The 18,417-nt window shown below is 49.3% G+C and overlaps 1 protein-coding gene across 3 annotated transcripts in view; it reads left to right on the forward strand.

The window, feature by feature from the left end:
• The window catches only part of Pknox2 (PBX/knotted 1 homeobox 2), a 254,067-nt gene that overhangs the window by 126,019 nt on the left and 109,631 nt on the right, over window positions 1–18,417 (forward strand). The window lies entirely within an intron of this gene.

Below are 18,417 nucleotides of genomic sequence, written 5' to 3' on the forward strand. Positions count from 1 at the left end.
CAGGTGGCCACACAGGTCACCCATTTGCCGCACTGCTCAAGTGTCATCTCACCAACGAGGTTCCCTAATAGTCTTACACGATACAGCAAGCCTGTCCCCTGCAGTGACTTATTTTTCTCCATGGTTTTCTCTGTATCTGGCACACTATGCATTTCCGTACTATCTATCTCAGTCACTTAGAAGTATGTCCTGGGAAGACCAGGAGTTTGTTTTATTTACATTTTGAACTCAGTGCCTAGGACTGTGCCTGGCATATGTGGGCTATGAATAAACATGAGCTGAATGAAAGAGAAGGGGAAGCTAACGTTTACAAGGTGTTTATTACGTGTTAAGCTGTGCTTGAAACATGTGCACGTATGTTTTATCATTTAGTCCTCACAACAATGCTTGAAGCACAGTTGTTCCTCAGTACCCATGAGGGGCTGGTTCTAGGACCTTTCTCCAGTACCGCAATCTGTGGGTGCTCAAGTTCCTTGTGTAAAATAGTGTAGCGTTTGCGTAGAAACCACAGGCCTCCGGTATACTTGAAATGATTTCCAGATCGCTTGTAATATCTAATGCAGTGTGAGTGCTCTGTAAAGAGCTGGTAGGCCCTGTAGTTTAGAGAATAAAGACAAGAAAAAGAAATCACGTTTAGGTTCATTCATCCATTTTAAAGACAAACTTGTTGTTTCCTACTGCACAGTGCTATTTCCTGCCCTTCCAAATGCTGGTTCCTTCGCCTGGCACACTCTCCCCTCACCTCCACCTGTTCTTACTTGATGAGGTTTAGCCCACAGTCATCTCCTCCCCTGGGAGAACCTTGTGCCGTCTCCTCCACATTACCTTCCCTATAGAGCTGCTGGATGTCACTTTTCCATAATTCCCTGCAAACCAGAGCACGTCTCAATCACCTTCATGCCTGCTGGTGTGTGACATCATGGGACCTGTCATGGAGTGGGCACAGGATATTTGATTGTTAAACAGTACTGAGTCTATGATAGAAGAGAGAAGAAGGCTTGCTGGCCCTGCGCAGAATGAGGGCATTTGGGGCACAGTTCATCAAGCAGGCTGGATAAGCTGCAGTGAATGGCTGCTCAGGCACCTTAAGGGGTGGTGCTAAGGAAACAGGTGGAGGAACACCTGGGGCAGTGGAGAAGCAAAGCGTCCTACCAAGTGACAAGCTTGTGGGCCATTTGTTCAAGTCTCCTGGGCTGGAGGCCTAAAGGGGGATCCTGGGGGCAGCAGATTGATCATGGAGTTGTGAGCACATTACTGCCCCCTTTCTTACACACCTGGTCTGGCCTGTCCCTCTGGCTAGGTGTGTGCCTGAGTTGAGGGCTCTTCCTAAAACTGGGCTGAGCTCCAAAGCAGCAGCTGGAAGGGCTCACCCTGACTCTAGGGTGGGAAGAGCTTAGCCACTGCCTCCTTCCCTGAGTGCCCCGGCTCCCTGGGAGCATGAGCCTGGGCTGTGTGCAGGGAGGTCTCCAGGTCTGGAGCTTGGAGTGTTTGGAAGGGTGGCAAAGTGTCCAGTACTGAGTAAACATTATAGATGGATGGATAGATGGAAGTTAAGGTTCAAGGCTGTCAGAAGAGGCCAAACCTTGGCCTTAGATTGTGGCTTATGACCTTCAATACATTCCTAGGGTCTGTTCAATCCATGTGGTATACCTGTGGGTCAGGCCCTGTTTGTTCCTTTTATACCTGACCTGGTGATTGGCTGTCATGTCAGAGTCCAAGAAACCCCCACCGGCTGACTCAGGATCATGCTATAAATTCAGTCCCGGGCAGAGAGTATGGCTGTGGTTATTTACCTCCCTCGCTTGACCCTTCCCTCGGGAAAGTGAGAAGGGACAAGGCCCGGGGAAGGGCAGAGTGATACAAAGGTGGCCTCAACTAGGAATCAGGATAAGTGAACTTGGACCCCAACAGCACCACTTACTTGTGACTCTGGGCAAGTCGTTCAGCATTTCTGGGTCTCAACATAGTTATTGATTGCAGTTAATAATATCTGCCATGTTGATCTCAAAGGATTCTTGGGAGCAATTAAATAATAAGCTTCTTTCAAATACCACTGGTAGAGGTCAAATTTCTAACCCAAGGCCTCATATTTCCAAACCTGGGCAGTGAGGATCCTCCTGCCTGGGTATGCTGTTTCCCAGGCTTAGGTTCAGGGCCCTGAGTGGCTGTGGGAGTCCCCAAAAGCTGTGGCGCCTACCCAGAAGGACTGGAAACAACTAGTTCTTCCCCATCTTTCCATCTGTTTTGATCCCTCCTTTCTGCCTTCCTCATGACGGTTCCATGCTGGAGGTGACCTGTCCTCGGTAGGAGACAGTGTGACTTCCTCCACAAAGGACGACACTGAGTTGTCCCTGCCCTGACTGCCCAGGGTTGGGAGCAGTATCCTCTGCTCCTGGCCCAGACTTTGCAAGAGAGACAGAGGGGTCAGCTGGCAGCTGAGCTCTGAGTGTCCTACACAGCAGGGCAGAGAGTAGGGAGGGACAGCAAGCGGCTGAGTGAGTGGCTCACACCCTGACTGCGGAATGACACCTTTGGAGGAAACAGAGCTGGGCAAGCTGGAAGTGGTAGCTATCTCTGTGCCCAAGCCCCTTCACCTCTCTTTTGGCCACTTCCTATCAGATAATGATAGGGCTGGGCTATAGCTCAGTGGTAGAGCACTTGCTTAGTATGTATAAGGACCTCAGTTCCATTTCCAGCACTGCAAAATAAAAGTTAAAATAATAGTTCACAACAGCAAAGCAGCTCGCATATTTTGACCTATGTGCTTAGCACCGTGTTTTCTAGGTGACAGTATTATGTCATTTAATCCTGTCTAGGAGTACTGTAATTACCGTCCCCATTTTCTAGATGAGGCCATGGAGGTACAGCAAGGTGGCGGTTCCAGCTGGCAAATAGTAGAACCAAGATTTTAAACTTCAGAAATTTGGTCAAGTTCACACTGTTAACCACTATGAAAAGGAAGTGAAGAAATGATACATTAATGTTAAGGAGGCGTGAGTGCTTAGTATGTTTCAGGGTGGCTGGAGGGCAGGTGAGTGAGTGAGTGAGTATGTGGGAGTGTGGGGGCATGTGCAGGGGACATGGGAAAGAGGGAGTTGAAAATGCACTCTGAAGCCAGGTTTTGTCTTAAGAGAACCAACCCAAATCCACACACTTTGAACTCTGCATTTTGGTCTATGGTGAAACCTGAAACCTGAGCCCCCCTCTTGAAGGGAAAGCTACTTGGGGCCTGAACCCAGTACCTGGCATGTCACAGGCATTTAATATTTATTGGAAACTCAGGGCACAGATGGACAGACAGATACATTTCTGTCCTAGTGATTGGAAGCACAGCTTCACACTGCAGTGTGTGGCCCAGGGCAAGCCTTGGCCTCTACAGTGGTTCCCCTTCCAGGAGGTGAGGGTGCTGGTACTATGCCCCAGGCTGAAATGTGCTGCCTGAGTTGAGAGTCTGAGCTTGAAGGCATTGCCGCCTCTGCTAACCTCCAGGGCCTTGGGCTGGCTCCGGCTCGGAAGCATGTTTGCAGCTCAGATCAGAGGCTGCCAATTGCTGCTGGGGCCTGTCTGGGAAAAAGGCAGAGTGAAAGTGTCTCAGGTGTGTGAGCTTCTCTGACCGGTGTGTGTGTGTGTGTGTGTGTGTGTGTGTGTGCAGGGCCAGACTGTCCTTTGTCTTCAATAAATCAGCAATAGGGTCCCAAACTCTTAGCCCCAGACAGAGCTGCCCAGGCAGGACAGACTTTTCCTACGTGTGAGAAAGAATGTGGCATCTGATCTCACTTCCCACAGCTGGCAGCATCAAGTCGATATTTTTCTGTGGTGCAGGCAGAGTAAAGAGAGAATAAAGTGTTGAATTGTTTGGCATTATCAAGGATTTCAGCTCTCCAGGACTCCTGCATAAAGAGATGGAAATTTTAGCTGCCAGAGCCAAGAAACACACAGAAGTATATGAATTTATTACATATTATCTTTCCTTCTTCCAAACAGCCATGAAAATGTCAAAAGATCATCTATTGTCTCGTCGTTAATAAAAAAAAAAAGAAACAGTTTGGGTTTGGTGGACTCAGGGCTTGGGCTTGGACACAAAGCAGGGAGAGAGAGGCCGTGGGGAGGAAGACAGTGATTTCCCAGGGCAAGCTTCAGGAGGCCTGGCTGTCTTGCCAGCTCTCCCTTGCTGAGTTTTGAATTCACAGATGGCATTTAAGCCAGGAAAAGCATGCAATTATTTAGTTGCATCAACTAAGTCATTCTGGCCACCATTTACCCCGCACCTACTGGGTGCAGGTTCAAGCATATCGTGGCAGGATGCGTTAGCGAGCTCCTTGCTGCAAGGCACTAGGGGCCTGATGCTCATCTGACAGGGAGCTAAGAGCAGGTCTGGCATCTCAGACACAACTCCTCTGCCTGCCTGCAGGCTCTAGAGCTGAGGGTGGCTCTGCTGCCTGAAGGAGGTCAGGGAGGCCTCCTAGAGAAAGTGCTAGGCCTTAAAAGACAAGTAGATGTTCTACTGGCAGAGAGAGGAGCGAAAGCTTTGCAGCAAACAGGTGATTTGCATGGATGGCACAGACTGAAAGGACACATTCAACCATCAGACCTAGAAGTTGGGCCTGGAGAGGTGAAGAGGACTTGAGTCGCCTCTCTGGCCCTGAGCTGGCCTAGCCCTTGGCCATCCACAAACAAGGCCATGTCTGATCAGAGATTTGCTGCCCACACTGTCCTCATGCTGCTAGGGGTGTGAATGTGATGTTCCTGCTGACCGCTGCCCCCTTGCCACCTTCTACAGGCTGGGCTGTACTGCATCGGGCTTGCAGATCTGCAGGGACAAAGCTAGCTTCTGGCTCACTCTCCTGCCACCTCCCTTACCTAGAGAGAGGCTGGCTGTTGAGAGTTGTTGGCCACTCCCTGTACTGGGGGCGCCATGTGCCCAAGGGGTCAAGTTAGGCCCTCCAGAGCACTGTGTGGTGTTTAAAACAAGGTGGTCTCCGACTCCACCTCATTGTGAGGAGCTGCCAGTCTTAAGCTCATCCCCATATCTGACAAGGAAGTAGATGAGATGAAGGCTCTCCTGCCAACCTGAGCCTGTGTGGGCAAATGGCCAAGAGCCCACACAGCTTGTCCTCTTCTGTCTGGCCACTCCCCAGAAAGGAGGCTCTCTACCCGCTTTTCCACGCCCCCTCTGCCTCTCTTCCCAGTGGGGCTTGGGAAGTCAGAGATAAAGCAGGGAATATCTGAGTTGTGCAAACCCTGGGGGATGCAGAATCTGCCAATGCAACCCTGCTCTAGCCCCCAGCTCACCCTTCACACAGGCAGCATCTCTGCATGAGTCTCTGCTGCAGCTCCCCCTGCCTTGGCCCCTGACCCCCAGAGGTAAACCTGGAGAGGATGCCCTGCCTCTCAGGGATCAGAGCTCCACCTGCAGCTCTTCTTGCCACCCACAGCCTGGATGCTGCAAGACAGGTGGGACACTCCCTGTCAAACAGACAGTTGGCTCAGAACCTTCTAGCGTCTTAACCCCTGCTGGACAAGAGGGACTCAAGCCCTGGAAATAACCGTAACCTAAACCCCTTACTTTTGAGCTGTGCTTTGCAGTTTTCCCAGGCTTTTCACATATATGTTTCTTCCACCCCTCCAGCCATCCTGAGGGGCCAGCAAAGCAACCTTTGCACCAACCTCATCTTTGCAGAGGAGCGGATGGTGGTGCAGATTGAGTGATGCGCCTGGGGTCATACAGCTAATTGGTCGCAGAGCTGGCTCTGGGGCCCAGACTCCAAGCTTCTGGTCACAATCCCAGCACCCTCACATGGCCCCAAGCAGGCTCCAGGCCTGGGAAAGGATGTGGGTGCAGGTGGGTCGTCACAGCCAGCACTAAGGTGGGAATGTAGGCAGTAAACCCCCAGAGCCCTGCTCCAACTTCTCGCAGGAATCATGGCCCTGAAGATTCCTTCCAACTCAATGTGATCCAATCCTACAGCTCATTTCATATGCCTCCTTTGTCAGGAAACTGCTACTTCAATATTTCTCCTTTCACTTTTGGGAAATGTAGACAGAAATGCAGGACAAAACTGTGTATCTGCATCATAGAACTGGGGAAGGAATTGGGCCTACATGGAGGGACAGGCATTAGGAGAATGACACAGGAAAGGGACCACCCCCCTTACTGCTGCAGGACATGGGAAAGACAGGTGATCAGGCTGTGCTTCACAGGCAGAGCAGAGAGGGTGCTGATGTTCTCCTGTCCACTACAGAACCTCCCCTTCTTCACTGTCACTCCCCTCACTTCCCCCGATAGCTGTGTGACCCATCTGAGCAAAGAGGCAGTGATGGGCCACAGCAGTGGCTGATGCCAAAGCGTTTCTTTGAGGATACAGGAATGTTGCAGGACTCTGGGAGCAGCAAAGGAATTGGTTGGAAAGCACCCTCCGCAATTCAGGGAGCCTCAGCAGCCTTTTGGGTCCAGGAAATGCCCCCGGGGCCTCTGCAGAGAAGGCTGTTCAGGTAGGGCTGCTTTGAAATGGGTTCACTTGGGTAGAGACCAAGCAAAGCTGATTCCCTGGATGGCAGCCCAAGCCCCAGGGCCCCATCTCACTGAGCTCTGGCCCTGCAAGGAAGACTTTCCATTCCCCTTTCTTGGAAACCCGCTGGCTTACGGGAAGCTGGGTGTTATCTTAAGGTCTGTAAACGGCCTGCCTGCTTTTCCAGCTGGAGCTGTTCTTCAGAACAATTAGCATGCAGTTTAGAGCTGGCATGGAACATATGGCGGGGGTCCCCAGGAGCCAGCGTGTGGCAGCCCAAGAAGGAGGGGAGCAGACTGGGAGGCACAGGAGGGGGTGTAAGAAGACAGAGCTCAGAGCCTGCTGTCTGGACCAGGTACACCTGCTTTTAGTACTGGAGGGAACAGAGATGAGGGCTGGTGCCAGCTCCTTATGCATCAGGCCACAAATGCACTATAATGTGCCCTAAATCAGGATTTTATGTTAAGAGACTTGGAAAGTCCTATATACCTGGATGGTGTCCTTCCATGGAAAGCTTCAGGGCAAATACCTAGGGATGATCCAAGGTTAGGGTAAGGGACACTGGGGAACTAATATCTACTTGGGTCCTCTGGGCATTCATTCATTCACTAAATATTAACAGAAGCTCTAACACATGCCAAGTGCTATCCTAGGCCTTAGAGTCTATCCGTGAAGAAAACAAACTGAGATCCCTGCCTGCCTGGTGTTTTCATTCTAGTGTGGCACATCTGTGAGTGTGACAGTGTTGAATTGTCCACTTGTAGCATCATGTGGGTCTTCAACGTGTTTGGAATTTTTCTCATTTCGGATTTTGTATTTTTCAATTAGGGATGGTATGTTTCAATTTCCTTTTTTTTAAAAAAAAATGTAAGGATATGGAAACCAAAAAAGTTGCTGGAAAGCCTGCTCAAGTTCTCCTTGGTAGAGCCTGGATTTAAACCCATCTAGCCCAATGCCCATGGCATTGACCTTGCCTTAAAAATGGACAAAGTGCCCACCCTGATAAGCTCCAGTTAGTCTGATGGCTGTCCACTCAGAGACTCCTGGGGCAAAAGGAGCTCTCAGAGATTGCCACTCTGGCCTTAGCCTTGTACTGGAAGCCTAGTGATCTGTCTGAGGTCACACAGCTTGGAGGCCTGACTTGTAACAAAAGATCTCTCCACTTAACCATGCTAACTTGCTTGGGTCTTCTTCACAAGCCCACAGATGGGTTCTCCAGAAGGACTGGTTCCCTGCTGATTCCTTGTGTCCTTTTTTGCTTTGGAGACCCACCTTGCACACAGGCCCTCTACACCCTCACCTGTCCCAGGTCAGAGGCCTTCAGGGTCTGGACAGCGACCGGTTCTTGCAGCTTACCCTGGGCAGCAGTTGGGCGTAGCTCAACTCATAGAGGCTACTGAATAGAGAGCCCTGCCACCCACTCATAGCCCACATCTTGCAGTGCTCAAAGGACTGTCTGTAAAGAGGGTCTTGAGGGGCAGGAGCTAAGCAGCACCCTGTCTGGAAGAAAAATTACAGTAACAGCACTAGGGGCAGCCACCAAAGTGGGAGGGGAAGGGGAGAGAAGAGACAAGATGACCGAAATGAGGTGGTTATGAGACTTAAATTTGAGCCCAGGGCAGGTAAAGAACAGAGCTATAAATCCAGCCTCCTGAAAGAGTATTCTGGAGGCAGGAGACACAAGCTCACTTAAAATATGTCTGAGATGAGAACCAAAGATCGTTATTTTTGAGCAAGGATATAAAATGCTAAACCCTGCATTTATTGGTCCTATTTAAAAGCCAGGTGTAAAATCCTGCCATTCCCAAGATTGTGTTTTGCCTTTTTTTCTTTAATGGCAGAAATTAAGATCTCCTTAAGCCATTAGCCATCACTCCCCAAGGTAAGCCCCCAATGCAGCTCTGCCAGGGACCTCTTCTCTCACCCAGAGGTGTGGCTGCCACCCCGCCAAGCCTTTCACACCCCTTTCCACCTCCCTATCAGACCCCACTGGCACCAAAGCTGGCCCAGTGACAGGTGGCTGAAAAGGCTGAAAAGTTTTATGGGTCTGCCCCTACAGACCCTGTCTCCCACCAGTTGCCAAGTTGCCCAGTTGTTCCCCGACTCACAAATATCTAATGCTAAAGATATTCAACCCACTGGCATGCGGCCAGGGCAGGCCTGCCCCCAGGGGGATACTAGTCAGTGACTCAGCCTTCGGGCTATCGAATGCCACTTCTGCTCCTAGGGCCACTTCCCCTGGGCTGGCTTTTCTTTCTCCCTTCTCATACTTTCTTTTTTCCTTTTCTTTCCATCAAAGCCTAGTGCTACCACAGAAAAAGTTCATAAAAATGTTATGTCCACCATAAAACCCCTAATGTGGCATTCTGCATGATCCATGCATTAACATTAACATTTCCCAGACAGTTATTGTGAGATAATGGTCCCGGCTATAATTCAGCGGTAACGTTCCTTCGAGCAAATGTTATGGAGGAATAAATGACTTGCCGAGTGTGCTGCTGCAGTGGGGGCGGGGGAGAGGCGAACAGCGTGAAAATGCAGACTCTGGACCTCAGAGACCCCGGCATGCTCTGGAGGAATCTGGGGCTCAGTCTAGGCCTGGCCACTGGCTCTCTGGGGAGCATGTGATTAGACCTGTCTGCCCCTCTGCTTCCGGTTCACACATATCCCTCCTTCCTTCCCACTGCTGCATTTGGAAAATTTGCCAAGAGAGAGAATTCAAGGCCTTGGGAGAATAGGGTAGGGCTGAGACGGTGATAAGGAACTTTAGTATTTTAAGCAGCATCCTTCTCTCCATTCCTCCTTCCCTGTGGGCTCAGCACACTTTACACTCACCTCTCACACGGCACTTATCACCTTGTACTTTTATTATGTGCTGTCTGTGCCCATGTCCCTTGCCGTGACTGTGCCTCCTTTAAGAGCAGTATACACATCATAGGCTTTTCGGTGACCTAGCCCAATACAGATACTCGACAAATATTTGTTGTAAGTAAGGATGGACAGATGGTTGGAAGGAAGGAGAGAGTGAGGGAAGAAGGAAGGAGGGGAAGGATAGAAGAAAGGAAAGGAGATTGGGAAGGAAAGAGGGAGGAAGGGGAGAGGAGGAGATGGTTGAATGGATGGTTGGGTGGATGGATGGATGGTTGGATGGGTGGATGGATAGATGGATAGATGGATAAGTGACAACAGAAAAACATCTGAAATGAAAGCAGATAATAAGACAAACAGGATAGGGAAAAATATCCTAAAACATTTTCAAAGGCATAAGACTGTGAGCCTGAATAGATCTTAGGATTGTGCTGCTGTATTCATTTTATTCTCAAGGAACAAAAGAACAAGAGGAGTTGGTTTCCAAGCCAGGGCCAGAACTCTGAATCACCAGTTCAGTATGTACCTGGCTGCCACCTTGCCACTAATATGCAAGACTAATAATATGCAGAAAGCAAAAACAAAAACCTTTTACCTCAAGGAGCTTGCTTCCCAGTGAAGGAATCACAGCAGGCACGAACCCAGTTCACCATAGGTGAAGGAAGAACACAGCGAGTGCTGCCGGGGACATATCTTCAACTTGGAGACTAAAATGTTGCCACAAAGGTTAAGGGCCTGGGAGGATGACTGAGACCCAGAAATGTAACCACAGAGGGGCAGTGTGGGCAAAGGCACGGAGACAAGCGAAAGCAGAATTCCTCAGAGATGCAATACCGTGTGCCTGTGGATTTCGAGGACTTCCTTAGATTGCGCCCATTACTGCTGCTTGCACCTCCTTCCTCGTGGATCATGCCAGAGACCACGAGAGTCAGCTTTGGCTTGTGCCTGGGCTGGGCACAGGGGAAGATTGCATGGAGTCGCATTCTTCCAGAAATCCTGGGAGGGAGAAAAATCTCTGTGAAAAGCAGAAGGGAAAATGTTGGCTCCTTTCCAAATGCCACATGTCATGGCCACCATGATTTCTCCCAAGAGCAGTTCTCCAGAATGCAGGAAGAGATTTATGATACTGGCCAAGGAGATGATGACCTCTGCAATATATTCAAGGGACTCTGGGGAGGCTTTGTCCAAATCAGAAACATCCTCCTCACTCAAGGGTCTCATAACAGCCTAGAGCTGGAAGGGGCCTTGGAGGTCAACTGGTTTAACCTGTCATTCTGGGAAGGCATCTCCAACTGGCAGGCTCTCATTCTTTTCCTAAGTATTCCTAGGGAAAGCAACTCTTTTTCTGTGGGCGGTTCTTAATGATAAAACTCCCTCATACAAAGGAAACATCTGAGTCTTGTCATGTCCATCCTTCCCTCCTAGACCTGCTCTCTGGGCAGCACAAAGTAAAGCCAGCCTTCCTCTGCATAATGGTTAAGTATTGAAGGTGACAGTCAAGCCCTTCCTAAGGCCTTTTGTTCTGCAGGTGTGTTCCTTTCCCCAGCATCTTAGCCTTCCTCCGAAGATGCGTACCATCAGTATCCCTCTTCTGAAGTAAACACTTTCCTCCAGAGGGAGGGAGAGATGTGTAGAGGTCGGTCGCTGGTTACCAAGTTATAGTCAGGAGTACGATGCTCTGCTGTGTTAGCTTATAGCATGCTGACTGTAGACAGTAACATACTGTATATTTCAAAAACAACAAAGAAAGGATTTTTAATGTTTTCATCATAAAGAAAAGGTACATGGCTGGCCAAAGCAGCACATACCTGTAATCCCAGCTACTCAGAAGGGTAAGGCAAGAGATCACAAATTTGAGGCCAATTTGGGAAACAGCAAAACCTTGTCTCAAAATAAAATTATAAAAAGGGCTGCATGTGGGGCACAATGGTAAAGCTCTTACCTAGCATGTAGGAGGCCTTGGGTTCAATCCCCAGCACTGGGGGAATAAAGTGTGTGTGTGTATGTGTGTGTGTTTGAGGAAATAGATATGTTTAACCTCATTTAAACATCACACAGGGTATACATATAACTTAGCATTGTATCATATTCATCACATATGTCCAATTTTTATGTATCAGTTAAAATAAATTTTAAAAGAGCTATATAATTATATCCCCTCTTGTGCAATTAATAATTTCAAAACACAAGTTCCTGTAGTGTGGTCTGAACTATGGCCTGCTTTATTGGACATAGACCTTGTACCATGTAGCCTAAGATTGCAATTAGCCTTTTTATCTCTTTCTTTCTTGCTTTTCCTTTTTTTTTTCTTCTGGCAAGTAATCTAAACCAGTGTTCTACTGGTACCTGTTACATTTTCAGTCAAATGTCCCTTCATTTTTTTCCCTATCTGAAATGCTTTTAAGTTCTGTCTCCTTCACTATACACTTTGCATTGTACTCTAACCGATAAATGTATATTTATCTCTATTCAACATCATCTCCCTCCTTGCTTCTTGCCTGTCATTCCTGCCTCACAATCTCTTTCTCAGTCTTTTTTCTCTTTAAACACATGAACTGTCCACTCCGCTGTACGGAATGAAAAGTGTGACTTCTACTATGTTGTGCAGGTCTTTGGTAAAAATTGTGCAGTGGTACAGAGCTGGCTACTTGAACATGAAAACTTCCTTCCAGACTGAAATCTACTCCTCTATCAAATGAGGACAATCACTCTTCTGACTAAAAAAATCACGTACCTATTTTCCTGTTTTATTCAGGATATCATGGAAGATTTTTATCATATGTCTTGTTGAAATCAAGCTACCCCTCAGTATTTTCTTTATCTACCAACCTAGAAATTCTGTTTTAAAGGGTGGTAAAGCTAGTTTGACAGGACTGTTTGTCAATGAAGCCATTCTGGGTTTTGATCTTTCCTTCTTCATTTTATAAACAAATCAATTTAGAATTTTTTGTGGGCAGTTAATGTCAAGCACCGTCAGGTAGCTTCCAGAATCTTATGTTTGTCATGTTATAAAAATTGTCAACTTTTACCCGTTTCTGTTTCTGAGCACTGTTTGTTTCCATTGGTTCACAAATAGCTAACAATGGTTCCAAAATCCCACCTTTAAGTTCTTTGCACACTCTAAGATGCGATTTGAGATATCCTCAGCCTTGCGTTTACCATCCCCTCACCTATCTCTTGTAAAATCATCTTTGTGGTTTCATGATCATTGTCCTTGAAAAACACAAAGCAAAGTGGGAGTTAAATCATTTGCTTTCCTTCTGTCATCTAGTAACCTCATGTCTGCCCCAGGCAGTAGCTGCCTCAATCCCTTATTATTTTTTTCTTTCCATTTTGATTCAAGTACGGCTTTGAGAGAGAGAGAGAGAAAGGAGAAAGGGAATGTGCGTGGGTGTGTGGGTGTGGAGCAGGAGGTATTCTCAGACTCCAGTTCCTTCTGTCTTTGGCTTTCTTACAACATTTCCAACAGGTCTCAGCTACTCTTTTGTATTACTTCTTGTTTATAACCCCTCCTTCCATCTCTTGTAGGGGTGCTTTTAGATTATTACAAAGCTCAGGTTTGGAAATGAAGATTCAGAAAAAGCTGTGATACCCGCTACATTTTCCATTTTCCCATTAGGAAGATATGAGTTAAAACTTACAGCTCTCCTTAGAACCACAATTCAACACAAACATTTTTTTTATGGTACTGGGAATTGAACCCAGGGCCCTGGCTCTGAGCTATATCCCCAGAATCTCACTAAATTGCTAAGTTGCCCAGGCTGATCTCAGCCTTGTAGTCTTCCCGCCCCAACCTCCCAGAGTGGTAGGATTACAGGCGTGTGCAAGCACAGCTGGCTCAACCCAACCAATTTTTAAATCATCTCTTATGCCCAAGTACTAGATACTTTGTAAGTGACACAAAAGTGAACCAGAATTATCCCTGCCTTAGACCCCATGGAGGAGGCAGACCCACAAATTACTACAGCCATAGGTAGAAAGGGACAAAGTTAGAATACTGAAATATACAAAGTGCTGTGAGAACAAACCCAAAGGGAGAAGAGACCAGGGATGCCTGGAAAGATCCAGGGAAGATTCATGAAGGAAGTAGCATTTAAGGTGGCTCCAAAGTCTGGGTAGAATAGTGGAAGTCAGTGGTGTAAAGAAGTCTGTAAAGTCTTCCCAGAAGGCACAAGCCTAGAGAAAAGAAATTGTATTGGGAACAACACGTGTGGGAGGAGTACCTGGTACACAGGGGTGCAGTATAGCATTGGACACTCTTTTCAAGCTTTCCCTACGCACTGTGCATCACAACTTTGAATACAGTGCATTCTCAAATAAACCCATCAGTACCTCCTCCAAACCTGTTCTTCCTCTGTAATCCTTTTTAAATTAAAAAAAAATGATAATTCTATTCTCCCAGCATATTGAGCATTGAGTTTAAAATAAAAATTCTGAATCTGAGTGTGAATCTAGGATCAAACATTTGTGACTGGAGGAGCTCCTTAATTTCTCCGTTCCTCTCTTCCTTGTCTGTAAAATGGGAACTGTCCATGGCTTCCCTCCTGCCACAGGGAGTGCTGTGGATCAAATGAGAACATGTGGAAAGCCCTGCTTTGTAGATTGGGAAGTACAAATGGAGGTAAAGATGATGGCAACATGGTCTGGCTCCTAGATCCATGCACCATGTAGCAACTGCCTTATGGTGGAACTGAGGTTCGCGATGTGCATGGCCTGACAGTCATGGTTAATAATGTGCCTGGAGGGGGTCAGGACTGGGAAGGCCCAAGCCATGGGGGGGGGGGGGCGCAATTTGTAAGTTACAGAGCCAAGGCCATTTTGATAGGGGCTGAAGCAGGCTGTGGCTGGTTCTGTCTCGGACACCCATCAGCACTCACACGGAGCACTAGGTTCTATGAGGAGCCCCCAGTCATGCCTTAGGAGAGCAGGCTGTGAGGTGAATTGGGAATGTTCTTAGGTGTCTTTCCCTACGAGCCACTCCATGCAGAGAAGTGTCATGGGGTGAGGAGCAGAGAGCATAAAGTGGTTGACCTGCAGGATAAGTGCAGTGCAGACAGACTCACACCCTCCCGACCTCCTACCATGGGTCTGACAGTCTCGGGCACTCTGAGCACCAGGAAGACAAAGCCACCATCTGACCTGGAAGAGTGTCACTGGACAGCAGAGACACACATACTGTTAATTCCAATTCCATAGGGTAAGTGGCATCATAGGGGTGTGCTCAGGGTTGTGGGAGGGCACAGGTGGGAGTCCCCATCTGCCACAGGCAAGGCTTAGGAATGTGTGGAGGTCCCAGGAAACTAGGCAGGATTGAGTGTTCCAGGAAGGGGGTGCAGCAGAGGCAAAGCACAGGGAGACAGCGCCTTGAGCTCTGGGGGAGGCCGAGAGCAGATGGTGGTGAGAAGCAGACAGAGGAGGCCAGGGCCTCGTCAGTCCTTGCGTGCAGCCCTCCACTGGGCAGTGGGGAGCACAGACAGCAAGATGGGAGGGAGGGAGAACTTAATGTGCATTTAGGAGGAACTATCAGGGTGTCACTGAGGTACAAGAAAAAAGAGGAGGAAGGGAACAGAGGTTGAAGGCTGCACCGGTTTTCTTAGTGAATTCCTGCAACAACGGCGGTGCTATTCATCAGAAAGAAAGGAATGCAGGAGAAACCAACCCCGGGAAGGGTGGGTGGGATGGACAGAATGGACCTTGTAGCTGGGCAGGGTTGAGTTGGAGTGGGTGCTGTGGGAAATCCGGCTGGCATCCTACTCCATTCAGCTTGGATCCTGAATGCCTCTGCCCAAGTAGAATTTTTTGTTCCTTCCAACTGATTTAGAAGCACCTGGAGGACAGAGATGGAGTCTTACTCATCATTGTTCCCCTCAATGTTCCCTCCCACCCTCACACACCTAGTGCTGGATGGCAACACAGGAGCCCCGCAGACGTGCTGACTGCCCTCTGTGTGCTTACCTTCGTTTCTGCTAGCACTGGATGATAATGCCTGAAAGCCCCGCGCCACGGAAAAGCCCGCATGCTCTCAAAGCAGACAAACCTGGTTTGAATCCCAGCCATGCTCACTGCTAACTGTGTGGTACTGAGCATACTGCCTGCATGAGCCCTTCAGATCTGTGCTGTCTCATACAGGACCACTACTAACCAATGTATGTAGATAACAAATTAAATTAAACTAAAAATTCAGTGACTCAGTCACACAGAGCATAATTCAAGTGTCCCATAGCAGGTGATGACAGGACAAATTTCCACTGTTGCAGAATGTTCTGTAGGACAGCCACCAGGCCACCATGCAGATGTGTGTTAGTACTGCCTCAGAGGCCCAGGTGCAGGCCCTGGGAGCTGGGTCCGTGGAGCCCAGGGCATGGTGGCCAGCACACAACAACCCCTCAATGGGTGCCGGCTGTGTCATTCTGAATGAATGAGAATAGTGAGACTCTGGCATGCAGCATTGTTTGTGAATCCCCAGAGGACTCAGGGCCACAGGGAAACCATGGATGTGAAGAGGATGCTGACCCTGACCTTGGGGAGAGTTGATGAAGCGACCTCAGCATGCAGTCTGAGAATTTGGGGATGAAAGGTGGGCAGATCTCAGGAACCTCCAGAGGGATGTACCTTGGGGAGTTCAGTGACACTGAGATGATCTCAGAAGGCCTGCAGTGTGAGCCTTCGCCATCATGTCACGCATTCATGACGTCACTGTGGCAGGTTTGGATCCAGCTCTGGACTGCAGCAGATGGGCTGGGAACTGGGTGGGCAGGGGCTGGGGAGCTTGAGCTCAGAGGTCCATCTGCGTCATGGTGTGGGGAAGACTCGGAGCATGCGTCCAGATGGCCTGGCAACTTCTCTCCCCGAGGACGGAAAAGCTGCTTCTCCGGTGCCTGCACCCCTCTCTTGTGCCCTCCATGTCAGGCCAGAGAAGCAGCACCCATCGCTGACTGGGAGTCAGTCAGAGAGGAGGATGGAGGAGGCCCCACCAGTGGGGCTGCCTCAGAGCTGGGGCCCAAGGAGGCAGTGCTGCTTCCGATCTGAGGGTGCTGCTGAGAAGCTGTCACCTTCCTTATCATTTCCCCATCCTTGCCCTGCCCTGCCCTGGGTGAATCACCTGGGCCAAAAAGCAGAGATTTCTGATGAGGATGCCTCTTGGTCCCCTACCCCAAGGACAGTCCTGGCTCTCACCGCTTTCTGTATGGCTAGTGAATCACACCCCTCTGGCCTCCCACACCACGGGCCGGACAAGGTCATCACCAGCCTTTATCAGGCCCTGGTTCTGCCGCAGTGTGTACAGGGTGGGCTGTGGGGAGGTAGGCTGCAGTTTTCCTCAGGCTGAAACCTGCTCAAAGATGGGAGGATCCTCTTTTCCCGGCCTTTCTGTGCAGTTCCCCCCACCGCACACACACACACCTCCTTCCTGTTCTCCTCTCTAGGAGGATGGATTGAGGCAGTGTGGAGAAATCCGAATAACTAATCAGAGTCCTCATTAACCCCCTGCCAGGATGCTCAAACATTCACTTTGCTGTTTGTGAAGCAGAAAAAAAACCCTCTCCCTGCATTAAAATTGATGCGTTATTAATCCCTGTGCTCCTGACCTGGTGGGCTGCTCCGCCATGCTGCCCGCGGCTCAGCGGCATGAGTGCGCTACCTCGGGCCTTGGACTTTCTATTATTTATTGGCCCAGCGCAGAGAGACCCCTCATGGAGAGTGGGCTTGACACCGGCACGGGGCAGCTGTTGTGCTTTGTCTCTGGTCAGAGCCCACAGGGGTCTCTCTGCTCAGCCCCACCCAGGGGTGTCGCTTGCCAGCTGCGGCTGGGCTAGTATGGGGCAGGATGAGTGAAAACCAGGCCAAAGGTGTCTCTCTGCAGACCTGAAAGTGGGAGCTGACCTGTTCCAGGCTTCACCCGGGGGCCAATCCACTCCAGGCTTTCGGGCAGCAGCTTCAGCCCAGCAGTGGGCTGGGTATGGAAGGCTTTACTGCTCTGCAGAGAGCTCTGCACACTTGGGGCAGCACTGCCCCCGTAGCCTCCCTCCTGCACCCTGGTCCCAGCGCCTAAAGCTCTCCTCTGGCTCTGCACACCAGGCAGGTGCCCCTACACGGCCCGCCTTCTGCCTCCATAAGAGCAGGAAACCTCAGTCTTGACCATGTACTGAGCTGGCATTCTGGGTGTGGGAGCTCAAAGACACTGAAGGTGCAGCCGCTATCCTAGGGGAGATGGCATCGTAATGGGCAAGCTGTCCGTACACAGAAGGACAGTACTGCAACAGCAAGTGAGCCGAGGGAGGAGGAAGGAAGGAGAAAGGGAAGAAGGCTCTTAGTCAATCTTCTGCTGCTATAATAGAACACCACAGACTGGATACTTTGTAAAGACAGAAGTTTATTTGGCCCACAGTTCTAGAGACTGGGAAGTCCAAGAGAGGGAGGACACACATGGTGAAGGCTTCTGGCTATGCCATTACATGGCAGAGGACAAGGGTGCATGCTCAGGACAGAGAGAAACCTGCTGATCTCATCCTTTTTATCAGGAACCCACTCTCATGATAACAAACCTGCTCCCAAGATGACAGGATTCATCCACTCCTGAGAGCAGAGCACTCCTGGACGAATCACCTCTGGAAGGCCTTCCCTCTTAACACTGCTACACTGGCAACTTAATTTCAACATGAGTTTTGGAGGGGAACATTCAAACCATAGCAAGAAGGGAAGGAGAGAGAAGCTCGGGTGTGAACAGGCTCCTTTGGGTGCCTGCTGAGCCTAGTATGGGAAAGCTGCATGAAACACGTAAGACCTGCTGCAGATCGCTGGCTGACAGCTGGCTGGTAGTGGCTCGTGCCTCTTTATTGGTTGTCTTTCTGCTCTAGTATGGGTCTGTCCACATTTGCTGCCTGTCTTGACCTGGGTCTGGGCCCGAGTGCATGTCCACTCTGTCATGTGGCCTTGCTTGTACTGGGCCTCTAAAGACATCTTTGCAAGAAAGATAAGGAGAAAGAGCTGCAAGTGCAGGGTGAGAACAAAGGGGAATTTAACCCCCAGGTTTTATTTCCAA

The sequence above is a fragment of the Chinchilla lanigera genome, unplaced genomic scaffold (genome assembly GCF_000276665.1).
Source record: "Chinchilla lanigera isolate Chin_1 unplaced genomic scaffold, ChiLan1.0 scaffold00011, whole genome shotgun sequence".
NCBI lineage: Eukaryota > Metazoa > Chordata > Mammalia > Rodentia > Chinchillidae > Chinchilla > Chinchilla lanigera.